General features: G+C 58.1%; 1 long non-coding RNA gene across 3 annotated transcripts; it reads left to right on the top strand.

The window, feature by feature from the left end:
* Window positions 1-1,907: 1,907 nt before the first annotated feature.
* Window positions 1,908-14,106, top strand: LOC102018551. 3 transcript variants are annotated; one of them, XR_001235941.1, is made up of 5 exons: window positions 1,908-2,289; window positions 6,416-6,571; window positions 10,850-10,987; window positions 11,622-11,741; window positions 13,528-14,106. It is a non-coding gene; the product is annotated as an uncharacterized LOC102018551 (long non-coding RNA). The 3 variants fall into 3 exon arrangements; XR_262593.2 differs by lacking the exon at window positions 1,908-2,289 and adding an exon at window positions 6,318-6,357 and having other exon boundaries at window positions 6,449-6,571; XR_001235942.1 differs by lacking the exon at window positions 10,850-10,987.
* Window positions 14,107-16,361: the final 2,255 nt, after the last annotated feature.

The raw sequence follows: 16,361 nt of genomic DNA, 5'->3' as shown, positions 1-16,361 counted from the left end.
CCCACAGATGCTGAAGGAATGTGGAACAGCTGCAGCAGACCGAGGCTGACTCGGATACCTGTGGCTCAGGGGGCGGCGAGGTGGCAGTCGGTGGGTTTACCCTCAACAGGCAGGCCTGAGCCAGGCCCGGGCCCAGGGGACCAGGGCCACCAGGGCTGGGCCGGGGCGGATGAGGTGGTCTCTGCGGGGTCCCTCTCAGGAACCCACTCTCCCCCATAATTACTTCTGATTAGCTTCACCACAACAGCCAGGCTGGAAAGAGAGGGGCGTTTGGGACACAGGGCCGGTGGGGGGAGGATAAAGTGGAACAGAACACTTGGGACAAGCCAGGGCCCCCAGCTGAGCAGGCACACATGCACGCGCGCACGCGCACGTGCACCCGCACACCCTGATCTACACGGACCCCTTAGTCCTGAAGGCGTCCTGCCCTAGTTCCAGGAGAGAGGGGGTGCTGCTGGGGGGGGTGGCGTGGACAACAGGGGTCATGAGAACACTGCAGGCAGGGAGGGCGCTAGGCTAGGGCAGTGTGGCTGCGCTGTTCTCACTCAAGTCTCCCAGGACCGGTGGCTTCAGCTGCCAGCCTGCCTGGACCACGCTCTGCAGCCAGACGCCCCTGCCTGCATCCACGCTGAGGGTGCTGGGCTCTGACCTGCGGCCGGACCCTTCCTCCCTGTCCCTCTGCAGTCAGGCGCTCCCAGCCCTCCAGACTCACTCCCCAGAGCATCTCTGTGGGGGAAGGGACTCAGCTGGGAAGAAGGTGACCCCTCTTCCGGACTGGGCAGGGAGAGCCATGAGCCAGCACTGGGGGACTGTGAGAAAGACAGGAAAAGAGGGGACATGGCCACTTCCAACCAAGCCTCATCTTTGGAGAAACTTTCTATGGAACCAATAATAGTATTAGCTAGCCATTTATTTTTTATTTATTTGTTTATTTATGTAGTCTAGGCTGGCCTTGAACTCACTATGTAACCTGTGCTGGCCTCAAACTCAGCAATCTTCCTGCTTCAGCCTCCAGAGTCAGGGTCATAGGCATGCACCACTACAGCCGAATTAGTCATTTTAAATACTTTTTTTTGAGACAGGGTCTTGCTGTGTAGTTCAGGCTAGCGTTGAACTTACTATGTAGCCCAGGCTGGCCTAGAGCTCACAGTGATCCTCCTGTCTCAGCCTCCTGAGTGCTGGAATTAGAGGCTTGCACCATCACACCTGGTTTAAATACTGTTATTCAGCTTGGTGCAGCCCATGGTTGTCCCAGTTACTCCAGGGAGGCTGAGGCAGGAAGATCTCCACCCTAGGCAGCACAGTGAGAGGTGGCTGAGTTTGTCTCCACCCCTAATCATCCGGTTTCCAAGCTTTACAAACAAGCTTCCTTCCCCCGGAAGCCCATGCTGGCCATCAGCGAACTCGGTGTCAGGGCGGCCGCACCACCAGGTACTTATCCTCACCAACCCCTGACCTCAGGGGCCCTCGGGTACAGAAAGACACAGACCTGATATCAGTTCCCGGCCAGCCCCCTTCCCATACCCTCCCAGAGAGGAGAGCGAGGCTGGGCATTCCCTGCGTGGCCAGCAGCGGGGGACTGCCTGGAGGAGGCGGCACCCGGCCCGGCGGCTCCCACGACCCGGGCAGGGCCGTCTAGGCGCCGTCTCCGATCCTGGGCTGCGGTCGGGGCACCGCGGGGCCGCGTTTGAGCCGGTCAGCTCCCCGCGGAAATTACAGGGGCGCTCGCGCTGCGGTCGCGCCCCCCGGGGCAGCACCGCTGGTTGGAGGCGTTTAAATTGAAAGCAGCTTTGGGGAGAGGGGGCGGCCGGACCGCGCGAGCGGGGAGGGGGCCCAGCACAGCGACCCCATTGTCTGCGCGCCCGGGGCGGAACCTTGCGGTGAGCGCGTACTAGCGCCCCTGCCGCCGGTTCCCACGGCCCCTCCCCACCGGGCCGTCCTCTGCAGACCGACACCTCCTCCAGGGCGCTTTCCGGAGTGTGCCTGCGCTGTGGACTGTCAGGAGATGCGGCCCGAGTCGGCTAACAGGCTTGGTCATTTTGGGGATCTCCTTTCCTCCCTGGATCCCACCGGCCTCTATAAAAACGTAGCTACTTCGTCTGGGGGTGCCTAAAACCTGTAATCCCAGGACTCTGGGAGGCTGAGGCAGGAAGATCACAAGCCTTTGAGCCCACCCTGGCCTATTTAGTGATTTAAAGAGACAACGTCTCAAAAATATAAAAAAGGCTGTAGCTGTAGCTCAGTGTGAAGGTCCTGGGTTCAACCCCCAGTACCAAAAAACAAGCAAAGGTACGTCTGCCCCCTGCCTACTTCTCTCTGGGCCATTTTGAGAATGATTTGAGCCAATATATAGAAAAGTGCTCTGAAAATTGTAGGGCCCTGCAAACATCCACCAAGTCCTGTAGAATCCTCCTTTCTATGCTTCGCAGGGGTGCTGGGCTGAGGTGCTGGGCTGGGTCCTGGAGGGGAGCGGGGAGGTAGCCAGCAGAGCAGAGGCTGGGAGGCTGGGGGGCTTGGGGGAACTAGCGTGGACTTCTTGGAGGAGAAAGGGAGCAAGGGAGGGAAGGGAGAATTTTGAAAGGAGAGAGATAAGCCCAGTGTGGTGACGCTCACTTGTAATCCCAGCACTCAGGAGGCTGAGGCAGGAGGATTGCCCTTTGTTTGAGGCCAGCCTGGGCTACTGCTTAGAAAGACTTTGTCTAAAAAACAAACAAACAAAAAACACCACACAAGATAAATGAAAGGAGAGAGATGTCTCCACCTCTTGGGCAAAGGTGAGGAGAAGGAGGACGGGAACCAGGGAGGGAAGGCTGCGGCAGGTGCCCAGGCTGAGTGGCGTGCCTCTGGGAAGGCAGATGGGGGCAGGCCCTGGGTAGGGGGTGGCTGTGCCTGTTGTTACTGGGAGCCTGGGGTGTCCCCCTGTCTTTCTGGCTCCTTTGCCGACGGCTGTAGGCACCCAGAGATGTCCCTGGGCTCCAGGCACCAGGTGCAGGAGCTGCGTTTGTTATTCTCGGTGTCTCCCGCAGTGGGCGCTTGTTTGTCAGGCTGGTGCCCAGGGACATGGCCACTTGTTCACTGCCTGGTGGAACCGCGCATTTCGCCACTTCCTGGAGTCCCCAGAGGGCACCCGGGTACGAGGGCAAAGCCCCTAGTATCAGCTGCTGTGGGAAGCAGCCGCGTCAAGCCTTGAACTAGGAGCTCTGAGCTTCTGCGGATGAGGAGCCTGTAAGGTTCCGGGAGGCGAGCCGGGCTGAGGAGCAGCTGGAGGGAGAGACTGGGGTCAGGGAGAAAGAGGGGCTGCGCTGGACGTATTTTATTTCATTTTATTTTTTGAGATAGGGTCTTGCTAGGTAGTTCAGGCTGCCTTGAACTCACTGTGTAGCCCAGGCTGGCCTGGAACTCACGGCGATCCTCCTGCCTCAGCCCCGTGCCCCAGTGCTGGGACTATAGGCATGTGCCACCAGGCCTGGCTATGGGCTAGGGGTTTTGTCAGAGGTGAGGGCGCTGTCGGAGTTCCTTCTCCTCTCCGCATCTCAAATCCCTTCCTGCCCTGGACCCAACTTCTCCTAGCCCAAAGCTTCTCCAAGGCCTGCCCCAGTCTTGGAGCGGCTAGGGCTGGGCTGGGGGCGTGGCCCGTTCTTCTTGGCTCCGCCCAGGGGCGGGGCTTCCACCCTGGGCAGAGCAAGGGCGCTGTGCTCCTCCAGCCAGGATGGGGAAAGCCGAGGGCAGTGACCGCACGGCCAGCCCTGTAGGGAGATCTTGGCCTCCAGGTGTGGGGTACCTGGACAGCACCTCTCTAGGGCTGGTGTCCCTCCTGGAGGGCATGGTCCTTCCTTTGGAATAGCTCAAAGCATCTGGCCAACCAATTGCATCCTTGGCCATCTATTTCCCTGGGAGCCTGGCTCAGGAGTACCCTTCCTTTTTTACTGGGGGACAGCAAGCTGACCCTTCTGGTTGCACCCTGGGCTTCGAGCAGGAGGGAAAGGGTCCTGAGCTGAGGCCTCTCCTGGGCCGCACCTGCAGAGGCCACCAAGGGCTCTGGAAGTGGGTAGTGCAGGGCACGGATGGGAAGAGGCTAAATCACCTGCTCGGGCCACCCAGCCATGGAAACGTCCCTGCACGGGGGCCAGGGAAGCCCCGTCACAGCGGAGTCCTTGCTCTCTGGAACTCAAGCCTGATGCTTCTGGAGAGGCCAGGCTGGAGGCCAAGGAGGGGCCCCAGCAGGTAGGACTGTGACAGTCCAGGTGGCCTCTGAGTCCTCTGGAACCGAGACTCTGTGGTCCCAGGAATCTCTGAGCAGGACCAGGATCCCCAGGTACTGGAGTCACGGTGGTTGCCATTATGCTGATAGCACAGGCACTGTGACAGAGTGGCATGTCCCTCTTCTAGCCACCCAGGGAGAAAATAGAGGAGGCTGCATGAGGCGGAGGACACTTGTCGCCCGGGAGCCGGGGGTTCTGGGTTTGCCCAGCTGCAGAGCTGGCTCCTGGAGCTGCTTCTCTTTCATGGCCTGGGCCCTGCGAGTCACCAAGTCCCTCGTCTGGTTGTGGCTCTGCACCTGGGGGAGGCGGGTGCACAAGACCACAGCCACCAAGTTCTAGGAAGGGTCTTGCAGGGTGAGGATGGGCAAGCGAGGCCACAGAGGGAGAGAGCAGAAGAGGGGATTTGGAGATGCTCAGCGTGGCCATGCTGGGATATCAGGGTGGACACCTGGGGGAAGAGAGGGTTAGAAGTCCTCTGGGGCAGTGGGCAGAGGGTGTGTGGTTTGGCTGTGTCTGCTGCACCAGCCCATGGGCACCTGTGAGGACTCACCCCACGCTGTCTGGGCTCTCGGCAGCTCTCTGAGAAATTCCCTGGCATGCACCATCCATAGCACAGCCCGGAGGCCACTTCCAGCTACTCCCCGGCAGGTGGGCAGGCAGAGTCCCCAGGAGGCCACCCTCTCCCCCAGGGCTGATTAGCCTCCAACAGCTGGAGCGGAACATCTGCGCTTCCCCCAGGGACGCCTGGCCTTGTCCCCCCAAAGGTACAGAGCAGCACTTACCCTGTGTCCCCACTCAGGGGACAGGGCTTCCTTCACAGGCATCCTGCACAGAGAGGGAGGAAAGGCACCTGTAGTGAGTGCCAGCCTTCAGGCAGGTGGGGACGTCACCATGCTCACCTTGCCCAGGGGAAAACCATGACAAAGTCCCACAGCAGTTGCAGAAGATCTGCGCGGGTGGAGCTGGCCCCTTTGTGGCTTGAAGGTACTGGGCTGGAGGTCTGTGGCCAGCAGGCCCTTTCTGCCGCAGCCCGGACTCTCACTCGTGGGCTTGTCCTCCGAGGAGCCCAGATGCCACCAAGGAGTGGTGGTTGTTCCCTGGAGGGGGCAGGGCAGTGTGGGGGGTGCAGGGCACCTGGGCACAGCCCCTCCCTGCTTCCATCCATGCTGTGTTTTTAACAGCTGATCCTGTGGCCCTGTAACAGCCATATGAGCAGGTCCTGAGGCTCTGTCCATTATACAGGTGAGGAAACCAGGGCTCAGGTAGGTGAATTGCTTCCTCAGAGAGACACAGCTGCCGGCGGTGAAGGCTAGATGCTACCCAGAATCCTCTCTGCTGTCTCCCACCTTGGGGTCGCAGTTGTTGGGTGTGTGGCTCTATCTGCCCGACCAGGGTGCAGCTGGACTGGGAGAGCAAACCTCCTCCTGCCCACCCCCAGGGTCCGAGTCAATGACTAATGGGTACTTGGCATTTGGAAGGTGGCTAAAGCAAGCCTCACATTCTACCTTTTGCTTGCTGTGCGACCTTAGAAAACTGACCTCACCTCTCTGGGCCCTGGAGTTGACCTTCATTGTGATAGAATTGACTTGGAGAGGTTCGCTGGCATCCAGAACCTGCTGTTGTTATCAGCTGGAGGCTACTTAAAAAGGGGGAAGGGCAGGAGCTATGGGCCAGGCTCCCCTCAGTGCTGATAAAGCACAGGGGTGCCAGAGCTGGGGACCCAGCAGGTGCCACCGCGGACGGAGCTGGTCCCTTCCCTGATGATGTCCCCATCCTGAGGTCCCCTGGGGGCATGGTTCCCTGTGGACACCAGGGACAGGGCACTGCTGCCCCAGGGGCTGTGAACCCCAGCTCCGCCCCTGCCCTGCAACCCCTAGGCTGTGCAGGGGCAGGACCTAGAGAGATAACAACCTAGCTGGTAAGATGGGAGAGAAGGTGAACGCATGAGGGTATGGGCCAGGCTTCGGGGTGCGGAGTCTCACTAGTTCCAGCTGGATTTTTTTTCTTTTTTTGAGACAGGGTCTCACTATGTAGCCCAGGCTGGCCTTGACCTCACAGAGATCCTCCTGCTTCAGCCTCCCAAAGCAGATTACAGGTGTGTACCACTGTGCCAGGTTCTCATGTAAACTTTTACATCTTGCTCTTCCTCCCAGCCTCACTACCTCCAACCTGACCTTTTGCTGCAGACAGTGCTGCTGCTGAAGGAACTTGCTGTAAGTGTGGACTTCCCTTGCTCAGAAATCTTCCATGGCTCCCTATTGCCTGCAGAAGAACATCTAAACAGCTCAGTCTGCCTTTCAAGGTCCTCTGTGAGTGCCTTCCAGGTCCCTACCCATGTTGACATATGGCATTTCTCCACCGTCAGTGCCCCCACACCCCTTGCCAACCATCGTGCTTAGGAAACTCCAACTATGACTTTTGGTGTGGGTTCAGAAACTGCCTTCCTGAGGAAGACTGTGGCCAGTGTCGCTGGTTTCCTCATGGGCAGGGGCACAGTTCCTCCTGTTTGTATCCCTGGCACCCGGGAGCTGGTATACAGTAGGTGCTCACAAGTGCAGGCTAATAGATTGCTTTTGTCATCCTCTCAACCAGCAACTTCCCCATTTCCCTGCAGGTTCCTTGAGGGGTAGAACTGAGTTCTAAATGTAACTGTAAAGCCAGGCATGGTGGCACACACCTGTAATCCCAGCACTTAGGAGGCTGAGGCAGGAGGGTCGCTGTGAGTTTGAGGCCAGCCTGGGCTACATAGTGAGCTCAGGTCCAGCTTGAACTACATAGCGAGACCCTGTCTCAAAAAACAAAACAAAGCAAAACAAAACAGGAAAAAGGTAACTATAGCCTCAATGCTTTGAAACATTGACCTGCAAAATTCAACATTCAAAATGAATTCAGCAGCAGCCAGTAGTGGTGCTGACCACCTGTCATCTCAACACTCTGGGAAGCTGAGGCAGGAGGAGCACAAGTTCAAGCCCACTCAGGGCAACTTAGTGACTTAGAAAGACCCTGTCTCAAAGTTTAAAAATAGAAAAGGGGCTAAGGATATACCTCAGTGCACAGGCCCTGAGTTCAGTCCCCTCACAATGTAAAATAAATACAAAATAAATTCAGCAGACAGAGACTGGGCACTGGGGCTGGGGATTTAGCTCAGCGGCACAGCACCTGCCTGGCAAGCGTGAGGTCATGAGTTCGATTCCCGGTATGGGAAATAAAACCAAAACAAACAAACAACAAAACAAACAAACAGAGACTGGGCCCTGCTGGGTACCCATCCAGGCCAGGGGCCCATAGCAGGGTGCCTCATAGCGGAGGCAGACCAGAAACAGAAGGCCTCTCTGGCCTCCAGCCGCCACACTGGAGCTGCGGTCACAGAGCCCCAAGAGGGTGGTTCTCCCCCAGGGCCACCAGCCAAGGGTAGGGAGTGGGCTCGACCCTTCCCTGTGGCCCCCTAGGAACCCTTTCACCCAGTGCCCGCTGTGGCTCAGGGCCAACCGACTTCGATGGTGCCAGAAAGAGAAGTCCAGGTTTCCTCTTTAAATGACGGCAAACTGGGCTTCTTGTTTTATTGGGTGCCTTTTGATTGGGAACCCAGCTGACACCCCAGGTAGGTAATATTCATTTCTATTTTCTACATTTCAAGGACAGCTGGTTATTTCCTGGGCAAAAACAAAGCCAACTGCTCTTGAGGGGGATCAGGCTCATCTCCACCTTTTCTTCTTTTTATTTTTGAGGCGGGGGCAGGGTCGGAAGCTGGTCTTGAACTCTTTCTGTATCCCAGGCTGGCCTCAAACTTGTGGTGATCCTCCTGCCTCAGCCTCCTAAGTGCTGGGATTATAGGCGTGCCTTTTCTGAAACTGGCAATGTCCTGCCATTAGGGTTGAGTCCTTGGCATTCCCAGGTTCCTGCCCAGTGCAGAGAAAGGTCTCATCCTGCCCTGCCCCGGAGTCTGACTGGGTCCCTCCCGGTCTCCCCTGTCCCGTGGACCCCAGCTCCAGGTCTGAGTTCCTGCCGACCCCACTTCCCCGCTCACCTGCTTGGCCTCTGTCCGGACGACACCGTGAGGTTACCCTGGGGTACAGACCTCAATGGGGGCATTGTTCCCACCTCTTCCAGAGGAGGATCAGGGAGCGGACAGGGCAGAGACTGGGAATGTCCCAGGTGCCACACAGGCTGGCTTTGTCCTTCTAGTCCTCCCTCTCCCTCCCTGCCTCCTACCCACCGCTCCCCCCACCCCTCCCTGGGCCCCTCCATAGTCTCTTCCATAGCTTGTGGCAGTGCAGCTGTCACAGGGATGGGGTTCGGCGTGGCCCTGGGCACTAGTGTGGGAGCGAGGTGTGCCCTCTTCATGATAAGGAAGCTGGGCTTTCCTTGACTAGGCACAGCTCTGCATGCCCAGTTTGTCTGCATGGCAGCCCTATCCGGTCCTTGTCCCAGGCCTGTCCCCTCCCTCCATGTACCTCCTGAGGGGCCCCTAGGAGGCAGGACAGGCTGACCAGAGTGCCCAGGGCCAAGAGCCAGGGCTCCTGGGTTCAGGTCCAGCTCTGTGCGACCTTGGCCACCTCTCCCTGGAGGCTTCCTGGGTCCCGTCTGTAAGGTGGCTGCCTTGGGCCACTAAGCACCTGCTGGGCTTTGACCTTGTGCAGCTGCCTCTTGGGAAGTGGAGACGCTGCTGGAGACTGAGCCGAGAGAAAAGACCTCCCAGCCCGGCCCCTCCTCAGCCCCTAGCCCAGGCTTTGTCCCCAGAGGAGAGTGACAGCCAAAGAAAGCTAATGGAAGCCGCCTTGCTGCAGGTGACACTGATCCCCAGCTCCAGATCCAGTTTCTGCCCTGGCGGCCCCCAGGCCCCCGTCACACCTGCTCTGGTCCCTTTGTTCCCTGGGCCCGGAGCACGGCTGTCTTTCATCCACCTCCTGCACCATTCATGCCCTAAGCCCGGGCACCGCCTCTGGCCTCCTGGCTGGGGGCAGTGGCTTCAGACTGGCTGGGCGGGCACCCGAGCGGAGCTGCGCGGGCTCTACTGTCCCCTGCAGAGAACACAGGGAAGGAAGACAGGGTGCACAGGAGGAGGGTGCTGTGCCCTGCTAGATGCAGCAAGTTCTCAGCTCTCGGGGATTTGCATCTTTTTGCTGTAGAAAGTGCAAATGCATCAGGGCTTCTTGGAGAGGGGCCATTCCCCCAAGTCTTTGGGGCCTGTTTAAACCCAGTGGTGCCCTTGAGCAGGGCGCTGGGAGAGGGAGAGGGAGTCCCCTCTGGACCGGCCAGGCCCGTTCACGTATGTGCTCCTTTATTTATTCATCAGGTATTTATGAACTTAGACTCTGAGAGGACCAGTCATGGGTGCTTGGAATACAGCTGGAAGCCCCAGCCCTGTCCTGAGAGGTGTCGGGGAGACACAAACAGACAGGACGCTAGTTGCTTATAATTGCTTAGGAGCAAAACTGAAATGGGTGAAGGGACAGGGAGTGACCAAGTGATATTTTTGATAAGGAGCTCAGCAGGCCACACTAAAAAGGTGACACTTGAGCAGAGACCCAGGTGCAGAGCTGAGGGAAAACACCTCAGGCAGAATGGACAGTAAGTGCAAAGGCCCTGCGGTGAGGATGGGGCCTGTCCCTGTTCAGAGGATTGCAGGGAGGTCACAGGGGCAGGAATGGAGTGGAGAGGGCAAGGTAGAGGAGATGAGTCTGGAACTAGGTCTCCTAGGGTTTGTACACTGGCCGGGACTTTTGACTTTATTCTGAGTTAGGAGGGGGAAGAACACCAAAGTGATCCTTCTCTCAGAACCCCCTTCTTTCTTACTGTTCTCCAGGACTAGGTGGAGGTTAAGAGCTAAGTTTTGGGGTCAGACAGACCTAGATCTATCTATCTATCTATCTATCTATCTATCTATCTATCTATCTATCTATCATCTATCCAGCTATCATCTATTTTTGTCTATCCATCCACCCACCCACCCATCTATTTGACAGACACACACTGCCTGCCTACTGTGTGCTTGCTGCTGCCACTTCCTGGCTGAGTGACCTCGGGTCACTAGCTTACTGTCTTTATCTGTAAAGTGGGGTCAGCACTCATCCTTGAGTCTCATTCAGAGGCTCAAGGTCAAACAAGACCGAGTGCTCAGCTGCTTCGCACAGTACTGGCATAGGGAGCGCTGGTGCCTCCATGGCTGCGGATGCCGTCGTCTTCACAAGCTCCGCTCTGAGCCTCTGTGCTCCACAGCCCGTCTCCCTCTGCCCAGCTGCCCCACACTGCCCCGCGCCCCAAGTCTGGTACCCGGCCCTCACAGAGCCCTTTCTCTAGGCCTCCCATTCTCGCTCACCCACTCTGCTTCCCCCCTGCATCTGTCTGTGGGCCGCAGCCTGGGGTCACTCCTCTCCTGCAAAGCAGGCACCCATTGGCTGGTCTCCTGAGCATACAGACGCCCCGAGACGGAGCGGAACCTTCTGGGGAGTGAAACCTGGGAAAAGCCCAGGCTTTGAAGCCCCGAGACTTTCGGAATCAGACCTGTTGGGCAAACCCTGGCTCCAGATCTGGAACCCGGCAAGTCACTTCCGGTCTCTAGGCCTCCGTTTCCTTGTCTGTGGAAGGGGACGGAAACATGGCAGAGCTGTTGGCGGATGGGAGCGTGAGGAGCACTGCACGGGTCGCTGTCGTGGGTGAGGAGCCTGGATTCGCACCCCTCCCGAGGCAGGCGGTCTGGAGAGTCCCAGCAATCCTGTTCACACGTATGTGCACTTTTGTCTGGAGTCAGGAGCCAGGGCTTTCTTCAGATACTGCGAGGGGTCCTGAGCCAAAAAGATGAGGAGACAGCATGGCCACAAGCTGAAAAAATGTTCTAGAATGTTCAGTTGAGTCCATTCATTTTTCAAAATTCGTTTGTTCAGAAAACATATGTTTGATATTTACTCTGCACTCAGTCAAAGACACCCACATAGCTAGGTGTGCCGGCCACACTTGTCATCCCAGCACTCTGGGAGGCCGAGGCAGGAGGATGGCAAGTTCAAGCCTAGCTTGGGCAACTGAGTGACTTAGTGAGACCCTGTCTCAAAAAAGGAGCTGAGGCTGTAGCTCAGGGCGAAGGCTGCCCCCACAGCTTCCGGAGCACCTTGTCTGAGCCGTCTCCACTGCTCTCTTTTGCTCCCCAGAGGGAAAGGCGGTCCAAATGGGGGGCACTGTCTCAGGATCAGCGCACAGAGATGCTAGGGACTGGCCCCACACCACACAGCGCCTCCTCCTGCATGCGCGCTGGCTGGTCGGGGTGGACAGCCACTTCCCCCGGGTCCCCTCTCCCGTCATCGTTGGCGCCTTTCACCCCCTCTCTCTGTCCACAGGCCTTTCACTCCCTCTCTCTGTCCACAGGCCTCCTGCACCCGATGCCAGGGACTTGGCCGTAGCTGGGATCTCTGCTCACTGCCCTCCCTTTCTTCTTCACCAGAGCTGAGCGGTGTTGGAAGAGGCAGGCTGGCTTTGGCGGAGAAGGTGTGTGCGTGTGAGAGGGGTTCTAGACAGAGGCACCTGCCGAGGGACGGTCCCCATGCACGCACCCCTGTGTCTCTGATGCTGCTGTGGATAAGCCAGGCCCCGGCCCACGCGAAACTGCGCACACACCTGCAGCTCTAGGCGGTCCCCTTGCTCCTCGTCAGGAGCTGGCCCCGTGCCCGGGTCCCAGCCCAGGGCGCCAGGCCGCGGCGAGGGGCGGGAGGCCCCACGTGTTCCCGTATTTATTTATTTATTTATTTGAAGGGCCAGCATTTACACAAACCTGGCTCTGCTTCCCCCCGGGGCCGGGAGGAGGGGACGCTGCTGCCTGGGCCTTTGATGTCAGACAGGAGAGATGGCGAGATGGTGGAGATGGTGCTGAGGAGTCGCTGTGCTGTGGGGTGTGTGCGTAGGGGGAGCCTGGTGATGTCACCTCCCTGGGCCAAGGACAGCAGGCCCCATGGCCTGGCCTGGGGTGACTGGAAAGGATCAGAGGTGGGAAAGAGGAGCGAGGCAGACTGGGCCAGAGCCTCAGTCTGCAGCCTGGCTGCCCCCCCGCCCCCCCCCCCCCCCCGCTCGGGGCTTGGGAGCACACACATCCCCCAGGGAAGAGCCCACAGAGCAGTAGAACTTCCTCCCACAGGCTAAGGGGGCCGTTGTCCCCCCCAGGACGACATCGAGGACCAGGCCAGAAGCTCTCACCACTCACTGTTTCCTCCCTAGGCCCCCAGGGTGATGGGGGGCTTGGTCATGACCAGCGAGAGAGAGAGAGAGAAGGCGGATGGGAATGTTGACGGGAATGCACAGACAGGGGACCTCAGTGCACCTAGATGTCCCCCATGGGTGACAAGTGAAGAGAAATCCCGGGGAGCAGCACCAAGGGGCCACACTGGGGAGGGATGTGGGGCAGCTGCTGAGCACCTGTAATCCCGGCACTTGGGAGGCTGAGGCAGGATTGCTGTGAGTTCAAGGCCAGGCTGAACTACATAGAGAGACCCTGCCTCAAAAAAAAAAAAAAAAAAAAAAAAAAAAAAAAGGAAAGAAAAAGAGTAAAAAAGAGGGGCAGTTAAGGCCAACAAGGCTGGTCAGTGGTCCTCTTTAGTTTTGTTCAGAAAGGATTTCAAAAGGTACAAATGTGGGAACAGTACAAAGAAGTCTTGTACCTTGCACATGATTGACCAACTGTTACTATTTTTGCCTGTTTACTTTTATCATCTATCTATCTATTATATATCTATCATCTATCTATCATCTATCTGTCTATCTATCTATTATCTATCTCTCATTTATCTATCTATCTGTCTGATACTTACATGTGCTCCCCCCGAGTCATTTGAGGTACACTGCATGGATTGGGGTCCTATACCCCTGAATAGCTCCGTGTGTATTCCCAAGGATGGGAACAGTCTCTTCCCTAATCACAGTGTAGTTATCAGTTTCATTAATTTGCACTGACAAGATCTTTTATCTAATCTACTGCCCATATCTCCACATTTCCTTTTTTGCTTAATGTGTTGCTTTCAGTTTTATTTCTGCGTCTGCGTCTGCGGTGGGTGATGACTGCACTCACCACGAGAGCCGGTGCCTGCGCCGGCACACCCTCATTCCGTTCCCTGCTTGTCTCTTGGTCCTCTTCCCAGCATGCAGACACCCTCCGATTTTGTCACTTGGCCTAATGAGACCCTGTAAAGGGTTTCTCCCATCCCCAGCAGCTCACAGCAGCTCAAGAAGCCACACAGGGACAGGGAGAGGGACAAGCTGTGACACCCTGGCTTTCACTTTGCAGACTTGACAGGGCGAGGGGGCAGCCCAGCATGGACCCCTCGGCCACCAGCATCAGGTGTCACTGCCTCGTAGCCCCATTCCCCTTGTGCCCTGTGGCCCGGATACCCACTCTCAGCCACCTCAGGAAGCTGCCTCGTGTCCTGGCCCCTGAAAATCCTGCTTTGGGGCTCTACCGCCATGTCCTGTAAATCTGTCTGCTGCCTTCCCTGGCGCACACTCGGCACGGGGGTGGGGAACGGGGCCAGAGCACCACATCAGTTGTTCCAGATGTTCCAGCTGGCAAGGGCCAGGCTCCACAAGGCCAATGGTGACCAGTAGGAAAGAGGTGGCCCAGTCCCAGGGGGCCTCCTGGACTTAGGACAGTGGAGTCTCCCTGGAGCACCCCTACCCTGCCGAGATCCTCCTCTTGCTCCTCAGCCTCTTCTGGAAACAACCCCCTCCCCCCTGAGGGCCCTGTGTGCACCCTCTGGTTCTGGATGGAGGTGGGCTTCTCTGCGTCCTCCCTGCCCACTCCTGGAATGGTGCCGGGTGCCCAGAAGATATCAGTACCTCTTTGTGGAATGAAGGAATAAACCAACCAAGGAACAGTTTTTCTATCTATTTTTGAGACCAAGTTAGCAATTACCGCCATGGTTCTAGGACTCCACCAGACCAATCGTCGGGTGGCTGATGGAGTCTTGTGCTGCATGCAGCGCAGGTTCCAGCCTTTGGCCAAGCTTAGCGCCACTACGCACCACAGAAAGAGCTGGACAGGGGGCAGCGCCCGCCTGGTCTTTACGCCAGCTCAAGGCCCAGTAAGTGGGCTCACAACCAGAGGACGCCCAGTTCAACATCAAGGACCTCTGGGTGTATTTTGGTGTGTCTTGGATGGCTTCATTGTCAACCTGTCTAGAGGCAAGCGGACGTCAGGGGTGCTTTCTGCATCCTCCCTTTGGGGCCCCCCAGGCCCAGCCAAGGTTCTGCCCACCAAGCGTGGGTGGCTGGACCGTGGAGGTTGACTCAAGTCTGCGTCCTCAGTCTGCGCCAACCAGGCCAAAGGTGTCCCATACCCTGCTTGGTCTGGGATGGTGTCCAGAGCCTGGTCCCCAAGGTCCTCCCACCCTTGCTGGACAGCGGCCTCTCCCAGTGACTCAGCCCTGACGTCATGGGGCAAGCGGAAAGGCCATGGGCGTGGGAGGTGGAGGTCCCCTCCCTCCTGTCCTCACCTCCCTGGGCTCGGTCCCCATAGCCTTCTTCCCTTCCCACATCCCTGTCTTCTCCCGTGAGCCTCTGTGCCAGGCGCTGTCGCCCTTGGCCATGGAGACATGACCTGGCCGCTGTGTCACGTGTACACGACACAGCGACACGGTGTGCATCCACTCCCTCCCTCCTTCCTGCAGCCCCACCCTAAGGGGGGCAGTGGGCACAGCCCCTTCCTCTGGCAGCCTGGGGCATTCTCTGTTCACTTTAGGCCTCTCTTCACCACTGGCCTTGGATCCCCTTGTCTGCCTCCCTCAGCTGTTTGATCTCCCCCAGATAGAAGAGCATCCCTGGGTCCCACCCCCCTCACCCCCAGGCCAGGGCACTTGGCCTCCAACTCTGTCCTATTGCACCCCGCCCCACAGGCCCCCTCCTCCACCCCACTTCAAAGCCCAGAGCTAGCAGGAGCTAATTACATGCCCCCCACCCCCCTCGCTTGTTAAGTGTCATTAGCCCCAGTTTACAGATGAGGAAACTGAGACTGGGGAGGTGGAGGACGTCACCCCCTCCATCCCCACCCTGGCCCCTGAGCCAGGGCTGGCACGAGATCTGGGGGCCCTGCCAAGACTCCCCATCCTTGGAGGACCCGGGGACCTAGTGCCCACTTCCAGTTCCCACTGCCTGTCCCCCTCCTCCCTGCTCTTATCCCCTTCCCTTGGAGCCAGTGGAGGGTTGGGGCAGAGCAGGGAGTCCCAGGGTTGGGGTGGGCATAGAGCCACTCCGAAATCACACGCCGGCAAAATGCAAATGAGCCCCCAATTATTATGGAGTCAGGGTGAGGTGCTGCAGGTAATAGGGCTCCGGGAGTGGAGGGACCCCCACCCTCCCGCTCATCACCTCACAGAGGCTTCACTATGGGGAAGGAGGGGCCGTGCTCTCACTCTGAGGGGGCCTGGGTGAGCAGGGCAGGGCAGGCTGGGGGATGCTGACGCTGGCAGGGCCTCCGAGGGTGCCGCACTGGGGCTGTCAGCCGGGACAACCCTGCCCCGGGGACGCGAGAGCGCTGGCTCCCAGCTCAGGACAGCGGCTCTCTGTGGTCTGGGAGCAAGGCCAGCTCTTTGACCCTGTTTGACTTGCCCAACTAGGGCTTAGAGGGTGGGGGGATCTTTAAGACACCCTCTTTACAGACAGGGAAACTGAGGCTCAGACAGGGCACTGATTGGCCCAGCAGGGGCCACTGTGCAGAAGGAAAAATGGAGAATCTGGAGAGCTCGGTCAGTGAAAGCAGGGAAAAGCAAAAGCTGGGGAGGAGGGAGTGGAGGGCAGATGAGCACGGGGGCTGCAGGGAGAGCGCAGCACTCAGGAGGGTGTTGCTGTCCTGAGGGCTGGGAGCCCATGGTAGATTTCTTTCACGGCTCCGCTTGGCAGATGCAATGCCAGCCTACTACGGGAGATGGAGGTTGAGCTGCTCACTAGCTGAGGGTTTTGGTGCCAGTGACTCTATCAGTGCAGTTGAGGTGCAGGGCAGACTGTGATCCCAGCACTCAGGAGGCTGAGGCAGGAGGATCACCAAGACCTCATGGCCAGCCTGGGCTACATGGAGAGGTCTTGTCTCTAAAGAAAGGAAGGAAGAAAGAAAGGAGAGTTGCAAAGCAG

Source organism: Chinchilla lanigera, unplaced genomic scaffold (genome assembly GCF_000276665.1).
Source record: "Chinchilla lanigera isolate Chin_1 unplaced genomic scaffold, ChiLan1.0 scaffold00050, whole genome shotgun sequence".
Lineage (NCBI taxonomy): Eukaryota > Metazoa > Chordata > Mammalia > Rodentia > Chinchillidae > Chinchilla > Chinchilla lanigera.
Note: the sequence above shows the minus strand (reverse complement) of the source record. Positions and strands in the feature narration are given on the sequence as shown.